This window comes from Ochotona princeps, chromosome 28, assembly GCF_030435755.1.
Source record: "Ochotona princeps isolate mOchPri1 chromosome 28, mOchPri1.hap1, whole genome shotgun sequence".
Classification (NCBI taxonomy): Eukaryota; Metazoa; Chordata; class Mammalia; order Lagomorpha; family Ochotonidae; genus Ochotona; species Ochotona princeps.
In genome coordinates this window covers 25,152,696-25,164,336 of record NC_080859.1, presented here as the reverse complement: position 1 = coordinate 25,164,336, position 11,641 = coordinate 25,152,696, and the positions used below count along the sequence as shown (strand labels likewise).

At 43.6% G+C, this 11,641-nt stretch overlaps 1 pseudogene; it reads right to left on the bottom strand.

The window, feature by feature from the left end:
- Nucleotides 1–9,895: 9,895 nt before the first annotated feature.
- Nucleotides 9,896–10,664, bottom strand: LOC131478163 (olfactory receptor 7A10-like; annotated as a pseudogene).
- Nucleotides 10,665–11,641: the final 977 nt, after the last annotated feature.

Genomic DNA, 11,641 nt, shown 5'->3' with positions numbered 1-11,641 from the left:
CCTGGAGCTCACGGATCCGACATTCACCCCACAGCTGGGCCAAGGACCCAGAACAGGCAACCCAAACACTACCATATCCCACACGCCCAAGGCTGATGGACCCGCACCAGCCACACAGGTAAGCCAAGAACCTGAGCCAGGTGACCCAATTCTGCTTGAAATCCCATCCCCAGTGTTCACAGACCGGGCAAGAACTGTGTGGGTAGTTCAAGAAGCTGAGCCTGGTGACCTGAACCCCACCTGATCCCCCAACCTGGCTATCACCCAGTACCTACCACTCATGTAATTCAATATTGCTCTTCTTGGTGCTGGGATAGAAATTTTGGGAAAACTTCTCTTTCTTCACTGGAACTTTGAGTATTTTTCCTACTCATAGTAGGACCATACGTTACCAGAAACCTGTCTTTGGGCCCAGCACTGTAGCTTTGCAGCTAAAGTCTTCACCATGAATGCACCAGGATCCCATATGGGCACTAGTTCTTGTCCCGGCAGGCCCTGCTTCCCATTCAGCTTTCTGCATGTGGCCTGGGAGAGCAGTAGAGGATGGCCCAAATCTTTGGGACCTTACACCTCACTGGGAGGCCTGGAAGAGGATCCTACCTCCTGGCTTTGGATCATCACATCTCCAGCCGTTGTGGCTGCTTTGGGATGAATCAACAGATAAAATATCTGTCTCTCTTCCTGTCTGTATATCTGACATCTCAATATAAAATAATTAAATATTTAAAAATATATTTTGCTTTTCTTTATCAAAGAATGTTAAAAGGTTTAAAATATAGATAGCCAATATTTAAAATTAATTTGTGTGTCTAAAAAGGAAGCACACACACAGACATACACACGTCTACAAAGATTATCAAAATATTTTTTACCAGGATTAACTTGCCTGTGTTAAATGTTTATTTGTTTTTTACTTAGAGTAGGAGACAAAAAGAGTTAGACAGAGTGAATGAAAAAAACAGATTTGTTGTTCCCTAAGTGGTCATAACAGCTGAAATAAGACCAGGTCAAAGCACATGCATGGCAGAAGCCCAAACATTCAAGCCATCTTCCACCACATTCTCAGGTTGAATATAAGGACAATGGGTCAGAAGTGGAGCAAAACTGCCCAGGCTGCCTTGTCCCTAGGCAACTATTACAATGCTTAGGAAAAGCAGCTAGTAGGTGGTAGGCATTCTGGGCCTGATTATGCCAAATCTCTGTGAATTATAGCAGTATGTCAGCAGATTATTTATTTTTATTCATTTTTGATTATTCATTTTTATTTTGTTTAAGTGGAGAAGCTGGGAAACTCTAGGATGGGATATGTCACTCTGGTCTCCAGGCAGGTTGGTTGCAGTTTGCTTGGGGAAGGGAGCCTGTGGACATATTGGAGCAGGAGTGGCTGTGGGCATGTTGGACAGGGGAAGAATAGCTTCTGGGATCTTCTAACGACTGGGCCACTCTACCAGCAAGAAGACAGGTAAGGAGGAATGATTTAATCAGAAAAACCAGAGGGCATATCTGAGTAAGACCGAAGCATCAGCCCACATGGGAGACCTGCACTGGACTAAGTAGCAACAACTGCTGCCTGCTGCCTGCTGGTGCATAAAAGTCTGGTGATAGTGGGCATACCTGGCTGGGTTAGGTCTCAGTAGATCTCTGTGAGTGTCAGAACAGGAATGGGCCATATAAGGAGGGACCACAGCAACAACCAGAATGCAAAAGAACTGGATTTAGTGGTAGATTCTCTAGGAGATTATGGGTTCAGCTCTGTGGAATCACTGTACCTGCTGGATTACATGGAGAACTGTAGGTGGTGATAAGTCAAGCCAGGCTGGACCAGAAACTCATCTTACCAGAACCTACCTGACACTCAAGGGAGCTGGGACTATGAGAACAAGTGGGGTCAGCACATAAAATGGCCAGTACTGAGGGCAGATCATGCCAAGCAGAGCCACTGCCCCAACTGGCCTGGGGCTGTGATCAAGCCTGGCATCAGAACTTGGGGAATTCCCATATAAGTATTCAGTTGCTCCTGAGGAACAGAAGGGTCATGACTGGTTGTGGGTTAGGCCAGAGAAGTCTGCAGTACAAAACAGCATTTGTTTGGGCCAGATCTGAGTACATGCTGGCACAGAAGAGAGCATGGACAAGTTGTATGCTGAGCCCAGCTGGGCTCGGTTGCATTACCCACCAGCAAGAGCAGAGACTGTCTGCATAGGCGAGTGGTATTGAAACCCTGCCAATATGCACAAGACCTGGGGCTGGGAATATGCCTCATATTGAAACTCTTGGGACTCCCTTGCCGGGTTGTAATTCCCACTAGCTAGTGTTTGATGTAGGGTTATGGGTGGTCTAGGTTGGGCAAGACTATAGCACCTGTCAGTATCCATGTGGGCTGGTCTGGACATAGGCCACAGCAACCGATGGTGCCTGCAGGAGCCATCCTCTGATGATACACTCAGCATCCCCTGCTGACCCAGATGAGCTGCCTGTCATGTCTCCTATGATGTCCACTATTCAGGCATAAATAACTGAGGAGAAACAGTCCCAACACATGCACTCTAGGAATAGAGTCCCATGATCCACTTGGAGAGCCCCCAAAAATTTCACCTGTGGTGACCTCAGACATGACTCATGTGCACTGCCAAGACAGGGATAACATAAATCCATCACTTCTATTAGGCAATGGAGATTCTGGTACTCCAATCCTAATTCTTACATAGACTGATAGATGGTATGGCCCTGCGTAAGTATTACCTATTAGGGAAGTGTGCACAGTTCCTCTGCCAGACATGTTCCCAGCACCAGATCTTGCACCTACCAGGGCCTGCTGCAATTCTTCCTGGCATGATTCACTTCTAGTTCTGGCAGTTGTCAACTGGGATGTAGCTTAGCTCAGCTGGCCTGCACCCATAAAGGCTCTTGTATACGCCAATGAGTATAATAGCCAGCCCAGCCAGTCCCACCTGTGATTGGCCCATCCCCAGTCCCAGCTATCATGCTTACCAATGGAAGCACCAGCCAGCAAGGGAATTGCCTAAGTTACCCTATCAGGCATTTGCATCTCCATAAATACTATTATATATAAGTACTGAGAAATCTTTATATTATTATAGTCATCTCCAATCTAATCATTGTGTCTCTAATCATTTTGAATTATATCATAAATTATTATAAGTTAGGATTAAAAAACATTAACTACAACATAGCAGTAACTCAGCACTAATCATCATATTCAACAAGTAAAAAATTAGAAAAATCACAAATCATGGGCGTAGAAACAACCATCAAATTTCAAGATGCTCTTTCTCTTTTTACATTATTTTGTATTTGGCATTAATCACAATCTAGTAGGGTAAACACATGATAATTGTCTTTGGGAACTGGGTTGTCCTACTAAGCAAAACATTGCAAGGTGAGGTGCTGAGGGGCAGCTATTTGCATTTGCCGCAGAGTAGGAGAAAGAGAAAAAAGATTCACCTGAGTCCATCACGATCTCTTGGGAAACACCTGCTTTCTGTCCTGGCCAGAGTGCCAGGGGCCAGCAGGTGCTTAGAGGTCAAGGAGCTATTAATGAGCAGGTGCTGGGAGCTGTAAGTAACTCCTCTGCTGTGGTCCCTCAGACTGTGCAACCTTCGACTACAAGCAGCCTGCTTGTTGCTTTTGCTGCCCTAGACTGGCTCAGGGACCAGTGACTTCTTCCTTCCCCCTGCTGTGTCTGCTATGCAGCTTCAGTCTCCAGCATCCATCACCTTGGAGGAATTTGGGATTCCATACAGACACTTTCTGCCTACAGTTCACACATAGATGTGCTTAGCAGACACTGCACAAGGGGTCCCAGGCTGTGCACAAAGAACTTTTACTTGGCTAAAATGAGTACTGAACTAACCTAGCTAACACCTGAGATAAGCTGGTGCTGGTGACTGCTGTATTTCTCTAAGGAATGTATTTTCCATGATTACCAAATGGTACATTTTTTGAATCTCCTAGGCAATTGTCATTTCTGGTGAAGAAATGAGGATAATAAAGGTCCATGTTAGTAGACAATGAGAGATGTAAACTGTCTAGAGTACAAACAACCAAATTTGCAACATTTGGAGATTTGGGGGAGATTTGGAGGGAAATGTTGTGCAGTGAGAGGTCATATGGGTTTTGCAGTGTGAGGGAGCTTGGTTGTTCATCACCTGAAACTGAGTAGAGGAGGAAAATTATAACCCCCAGGCATTTACTAGCCTCTGCAGACTGAGTCACCACTCTGTCCATTCGGTTTGTGAGGAGGAGATTAACTAATTGTCATCGTATTTCCAATAAAGTGTCAGGTGAGGGGAAATGCTTGCATGAGAATCCTGAGAGTTAACAGTCTTCTCTCTGCTCATACTGCTTTCTCACATGACTCCATGTTATCTTCAGGATCCAGTAAGAGCTCCATCAATGACACCCACTTGACAGTTATTGCATCGTCTGTGAGTTGGATGCAAGCTAGCAGTTCCAGCCACTTGCATTTTCTCCTGCAATTTCATCGCTTTCCTCTTGTGCTGTCAGGTGAGAGAGTTTTATTCCTATCTTCACTGTCTTTTTACCTACAAAGATTGACCATTTTCAACAGTTTTTTGTCTGCCATGGAAACCTTTGATGTGCACTCAATTGTAGTTCAGTGCAATGAAAAATGTGTTTTGAAGGTAGTTGCTATGGACCAAAATGTCTGGTGCAAAAATATAACATAATCTGTAGTTAGGGAAGGTTATCAAAAAACAGGGGACTGTATCTTTTTTGCAAACCATATGAACAAAAATAAGTACATCTGTTAGCTGCATTTCAGAGACATCATGATGTATGCTGCTAGTTAAGTCTAAGAGGACTTATGAAAGCTTGTGCTAGTGGTTTTAGTATTTCTCTAGTTATGAATCACTGCCAGTCTCGCCACTCCCAGTTCGATGAGGTCGTTGTAGAGTTCACTGGTTGACACTGTCCATCATAGAGTCTTCATTCACCCGGTTTTCCTGCCAGCATATATCTGAGATGCTTGATTGACCCGTTCTGTCCTCTGTCTTTTCTTGGCTAGGGTTCTGAGTCCAGCTGGTCATCGCCACAATCAGCTTGTAGGTGCAATTCCTGGAACCAGTGGGTGTTGCAGACTAGATTGGTTCTGCCTAGCACGTACTCTGCACTTGCGTCAGCCAGTGGGGGCTGTGGCCTAGACGGGGCGACCCATAATAACCCCCACCAGGCCCGCCCCCTATCCTGGTTTGCCTGTGTGTATAGCAGACTAGTCCAGTCTGTACCACATCCCATTTAGCTCTTTAGCAATGTTTGTTGCCCTAGGAGATTCAACATTTTCCTCCAATTTGATAATCACTTATAAATAAATTCAATGGTTCAGTATAGCAGTCACCACCACAGACATATACCAGGTGTTAGCTAGGGTAGTTCAGTTCTACTAGGTTAACACCAGGGAAAGCTGTCTGTTTGCACAGCTTGGGATCCCTCTCCTGCAGTATCTACTAAGTTCACCTGCATGGCACCTCTATGGCTAAAGCGTCTGTATGAATGCCCAAATTTGTTCTTGGATGGTGGATGCTGCAGACTGAAGCTCTGTTCCAGGCACAGCAGAGGGAAGCAGAGAAGCTCTGGTCCATGAGCCAGACCCACGACTCCAAATGCAACAAGCTGGCTGCTGCTAGCCCAAGGTTGCCCAGTCTGAGTGAACACAGCAGAGGAGCTCCTTACAGCTCTTGGCACTTGCTCATTAGGCAGCTCCATGACATCTAAGCACCTGCTGGCCTCAAGGGACACTGGCCATGACAGAAAGCTGTTTTCTTGCAGGTGTTTCCCAAGAGACCATGAGGGACTCAGGTGAATACTCTTTTTCGCCAGCTCTGCTGCAATCGCAAATAGCTGCCATTTAGTTTCTCACCTTAAAAAGTTTTGTTTAGCAACTCAAACCAGTTCCCCTAAGAAAATTATCCTGTTTTCCCTAGTTTGTCATATTTAGGACTTAACACAAAAATAATGTAGAACTGGAAAGAGCATCGTGAGACTTAATTGTTGTTTCTACTTCTGGGAAACCGTGATTTCTCTAATGTGTTATTTGTTGAATACAATGGTTAGTTGTGTACTAAGCCTGTGAGTAAGATGTTGTAGTTAATATTTTTAACTCAACTTGCAATAATTTATTATGTATTGCAAATTAATTAGTCATTAATTTCTCAATACTTATATGGGATGATATATTTTTCAATGATTATTAATTTTTATTGCAAATTCAGATAAATGGAGAAGAGGAAAAGGAGAGAGGAAGATCTTCTTTCCGATGATTTATTCCCCAAGTGACTGCAATGGTTGGAGATGAGCCAATACAATGCCAGGAGCCAGGAGCTTCTTCCGGGTCTCCCACAAGGTTGCATGATCCCAAGGTTTTGGGGTATACTCAACTGCTTTCTCAGAACAGAAGCTGGGAGCTCGATGCAAGCATGGCTGCTGGGATTAAAACCACTGCCCATATGGGATCCTGGTGCCTGCAAAGCCAGAACTTTAACCTCTGTACTATGGCCTCTGTACTATGCCCATTACTTCTACAAGATAATATTGAAGGAGATGCAAAGGCAATTACCATGCATTGATTATTACACATATCAATTCTCATGTTATATACCCTAAAAATGAAAATGATTTCTTAAAAATCTTTAAAATAATTTATTGAAAAGGGAAAATATATATGAAAAATTAAAGCAAAATTATACTGCTTAATTGGGCCATCTAGACTGGGCGGTAGTACTGCTGACACACACAGGAACAGGGGCTAAGAGTAGGGCTGGTAGGGTAACTTTGGAGACTCCCTTGCTGACTACTGCTTCCACTGGTGAGTAAGACAGCTGGGATTGTGGGTAGGGCAGTTAGGGTGTGAGGCTGGCTAAGCTGGCTGCCATATTGATTGGCAAACATAAGAGCTTTAATGGGTGCAGGCCAGCTGAGCTAGGGCACAGCGCAGCTGACAAGGGCCGGCACTAGATGTGAGTCGTGTCAGCCAACTTTCTTGCTGACAGGCACTGTAGTATTGCACAATCTGGTCTTCACATAACCCTGTGTCTCACATTCACTACAAGGGGCTACAACGCTGCAAGGGAGAGTGAAGATGTCCCCTACTAGGCATGTTCTGAGCCACAGAACTCGTGTGTTTTGGCAGGAGTACAACACAACTGTACCTGGCACACCCACCTTCTCAGCTCTTGCAATTGGATATTGCAGCCCTGCCCAGCTGGGCACATGGTGTTCAGGCTCTCATGTGTGCCATCATGTGCTCAGGTCTGTCCCACACAAATGTTGATGTATGCTGCAGACACGCCTCAGCAGACCTGCCTCCAGCTGCAGCCTCTGTGCTCCCCATGGGGAACTACAGATTTCCAAGTTCAGCCACCAGGCCTGTTCACAGCCCCAGTTCTCACACATGCCAGCAGGGCAGCGACCCTGCTTGGCATCATCTGCACTCAGTCCAGGAGCTTGCATGTGCTGGCCCCACTTGTTCTTTCTACAACCCCAGTTCCCATGATTGTCAGGAGGGTTTTTTGTTTTTCTTTTTAAATACTTGTTTTAATTTGATTGGAAATCAGATACATAGAAAAGAGGAGACAGAGAGGAAGATCTTTTGTCCGTTGTGGAGCTGCACCAATAAGAAGCCAGGACCCATGTTCCAGGAGCCTCTGCTCATTCTCCCATGCAAGTGCAATGTCCCACAGTCTTGGACCATCCTTGACTGCTCACCCCCTTGGACCCCAAGCATGGAACTGGACGAGAAGTGTGACAGCTGGGATTAGAGCTGGTGCCCATATGGGAACCTGGTGTGTGTGAGCTGAGAACTTCTGCTGCTAGGCTATGGAACAGAACCTTAGGTGGGTTCTTGTCAGATGAGTTTTGTTGTCCACCCTGCCTTGGCCTGTCACCATCCTCAGCTCTCCATGTTAACCAGCCCCAAATTCATTTCTTTTGCATTGTGGTGTGTGCTGTGGCCCATTCTCGCATAGCCCATCCCTGCTCTGACACTCACATACAGTGACATATATTCCATGTTTCCTGTTTAAACCCTTCCAGCTTACCTGTCTTCCTGATGGTGCAGTGACCCAGACTGAAAAGTCCAAGACATCATTCTTCCCCTGTCAAACATGCCCTCAGCCACTCCCACTCCAATATGTACCCAGGCCTTCTTCTGCCGTTCTCTTCCTGGAGCAATGGCAGCATGCCATAGCCTTGAGGTCCCCAACTTCTCCATTTATTGCTTTAAAAAGGGAGAAAAAAAAATAAAAAGAATAATCAACTCTGCTGGCATAGTGGAATAGTTAACACAGATTTGGCATTAGCCATGCACAGACTGTCCACCAGCTACTAGTTGCTTTTCTCCCAGCATGATATTAGCTGCCTAAGGACCAGGCAGGTTAGGCAGCTCTGTTCCATTTCTGATCCACTGTCCTTGGAATGAGCCTCAGAATGTGGTGGAAGATGTCTTGTACCTTTGGGCCTCTGCCATCCATGTCTGACCGGATCTAGTTTCAGCTGTTAAGACCATGTACAGAATAGGAAATTCTCTCCCTCTCTCTTTCTTTCTCACTCTCTTTCCCTCTCTCTCGCTTTCATTCTGTCTCTTTTTCTATCAAGTGAAAAGCAAATAAATTTTTTTAAATGGACAAGATAACCCTGTTAAAATATTTTGGAATTTTATGTATAGTTCTCTTTTTGTTGTGTTTGTTTTAGGAATAGAATTTTGTCAAAGTTTGGCTTCCTGTATTGTAACCCATTTGACATTTTTTTCATAAACAAAACTAAGATTTTTTTTAAAAAAATTGAATTAATACTATATTGCTGGAAAATGGCATTGCGATGTCTAAAGACAGCTAAAAATGAAAGATGAGAACTAATTTGGTTTAGTTGCCAAAGTAAAAGATAACTACTGTCTTACTATCTTTGTGTCATAATTTTAGAGAGCAATATTTTATATACGAAAAGACTGAGAGAGTGGGAAGAAGGGAATGAGATATGAGGAGATCTTCCATCAGCTGGCTCTCTCGTAATGGTCCATGATAGCCAAGGCTGGGCCTCAATGAAGCCAGGAGCTTAATCCTGGTGTCCCAGATGTGTGACAGGAATCCATACACATCTGCAGCCTTCCTAGATGCATTCGCCAGGAGAGGATCAGAAGGGGAATGCTGGGACTCATACTGTTGATTTCCTATGGGATCACGATATCACAAGCATTAGCTGAATCTGCTGTGTCATATTTTCATGAAGGTTCTTACACTTCTCTCAGAATCAGTGTGGCATCTCTAGAAATGTGACATGTGAACAGCACTCATTGGGTTATGTGGAAATGTATGTCACTGAGATAATCAGATTTCCTTGTTCTTTGTACTTTAGTTGCAAGGAATTTCCAAAGAATTTTACACATATATTTTAAGCCTTATAAAGTAGTGATAGGTGGCTTGTGAAAGCTAGTGAAAACAACCATAAACTGACAGTGTCACCATCCACAAGTGCCTCATGTAAAGAATTACAACATGAACAGTCTTCTTATAACATACCATCATAACAGAGATAGGAAGATTTCTTAGAAATCCAATGAAATACAAGTGTTTTGCCAAAATTTCTATTCTAGCACCAAGGATAGCAACATTGAATTACATGAGTTTAACTAATGGATGGAGATATTCTAATGATTTTTAAAATTATATTCTTAAGCCTTTAATGCATATAAAGTGAACAGGTTAAATGTATTTCCTAAATAAAACTCTAACAAATTATTCTTATTTCTCTTCCTTTATTGCACCTTCTTTTTTTCGGCAATGATAGAACTAACTAAGCAAGCTCTACTTCCTCCTCTTACTAATGCATCACTGTGTCTGACAGCAAGGTTTGAGACATGAAATTACGGACACTGCTCAGCCCCAACACTGTGGGTTCCACTATCCATTAGGAACAACAGTCTTTTCAGAGCCTTCTTCATGTTTGTATTCCTCAGGCTGTAGATGAAGGGGTTCAGAATGGGATGTGCCACATTGTACATCACTGAGGCTGCTGCGGTTGAGGCTGAACTTGGGCCAGCACTGGCACTGAGGTACACACCTAAGCTTGTGCCATAAAATAGGGAGATGGCAGAGAGGTGAGAGGCACAGGTGGAAAATGCTTTATACTTGCCCAGTTTTGATGAGATGGCACGGATGGAAGAGGATCCCAGATAGAGGACCTCCCGCCAGCAGCACAGTTGCAAATTGTATTATGAGGTCATTGAGAAAGGTGTCAGAAAATGTTCTGTGGACCACCTGATTCAAATCACAGAAAAAAATGATGGATTTGAAAATGTGTGCAGAATCTCAGCCTTAGCACCAATAAGCTCTGCATAAGGGCATTCAGGAGACAATGACCCAACACACCAGAACCAGCTGCACACAGAGCTGGGAGTTCATTATGAACATGTAGTGTAGGGGGTGACAGATGGCCACAAACCGGTCATAGGCCATTATGGTCAGGAGAAAATCATCCAGGCTTCCAAATAGCAGGATGGAAAACATCTGTGTGATGCAGCCTACATAGCTGATGGATTGGCTCTGCGTCTGGATGTTCACCAGAATCTTGTGGATTCTAGTGGAGGAAAAGCAGACATCCACCAAGGACAGGTTGGCGAGGAATAAGTACATGAAGCGTGTGCAGGTGTGGATCTGAGAGGATGGCCAGGACAATTAGCAAGTTTCCCCTAAAGTGACCAGGTGCATGGAGAGGAATAGCCTGTAGACAAGAAGCTGCAGTGCTGGGTCCTCTGAGAATCCCAGGAGAAGGAATTCTGAAAGCTGAGTTTGGTCTCTCAGTTTCATGTGGTGCCAAACACTACCAGGAAGATGTAGTTGAACCTGAGTATATTTATACAAACAGAATGTAAATAAGAGAGTACAACTCCAAAATTCATTTGTTACTGTTCAGAATGTAGCTCCCACATTTGGAGATGGCTCAGGTTCCATTTTGATCCTTCCCAGTGAAATCACAGACCAAGAATTCCTTCCCACTCTCAGACCCATCCTAAATCATCAAATACTTCTCACATTTAATGAGATATTCTTTGACTCCTTATAAATTTCTATTCATCAGTGTTTACAACCTTACCATAGATTTTCCAAGTAAATGCATGAACAAGTAAGAAAGAGATGAAATGATGTATAACACGTGGCTTTGTGTATGTTTAAAGATACTGGGATTCAATTCTACTTAATATAGAAAAAATTATCTTTAGTCTAATCATACAACTGGAGGCTAAAGTGCGTCACTATGAGTAAATGGTGCAATCAGCTAGACAAGAGAGATCACAAATGATGCCAAATGTAATAACAAATCAACGTGGAGCAGGTTAGAAATATATGTAAAAGTGACTTATTAAGACTCAGTTTGCAGAACCAAATTGTTTTGTAGATTTTAATTGCAGTGGATTTGCAGCTAGGGATGAGTTTCTGATTTGACAACAGAAAAATACAAGCTTTCACAAGTTGTCTTAGATTTTACTAAGAAGGTACGTCAAAATGTCTTAAAATGCAGGTAACAGAATCACTCATTTTTATGCATGCACTTTGCAAAATAGGGAATTTTCCAAAGTTTGATTACTTTTTATAAGTATGGATTAAAATAC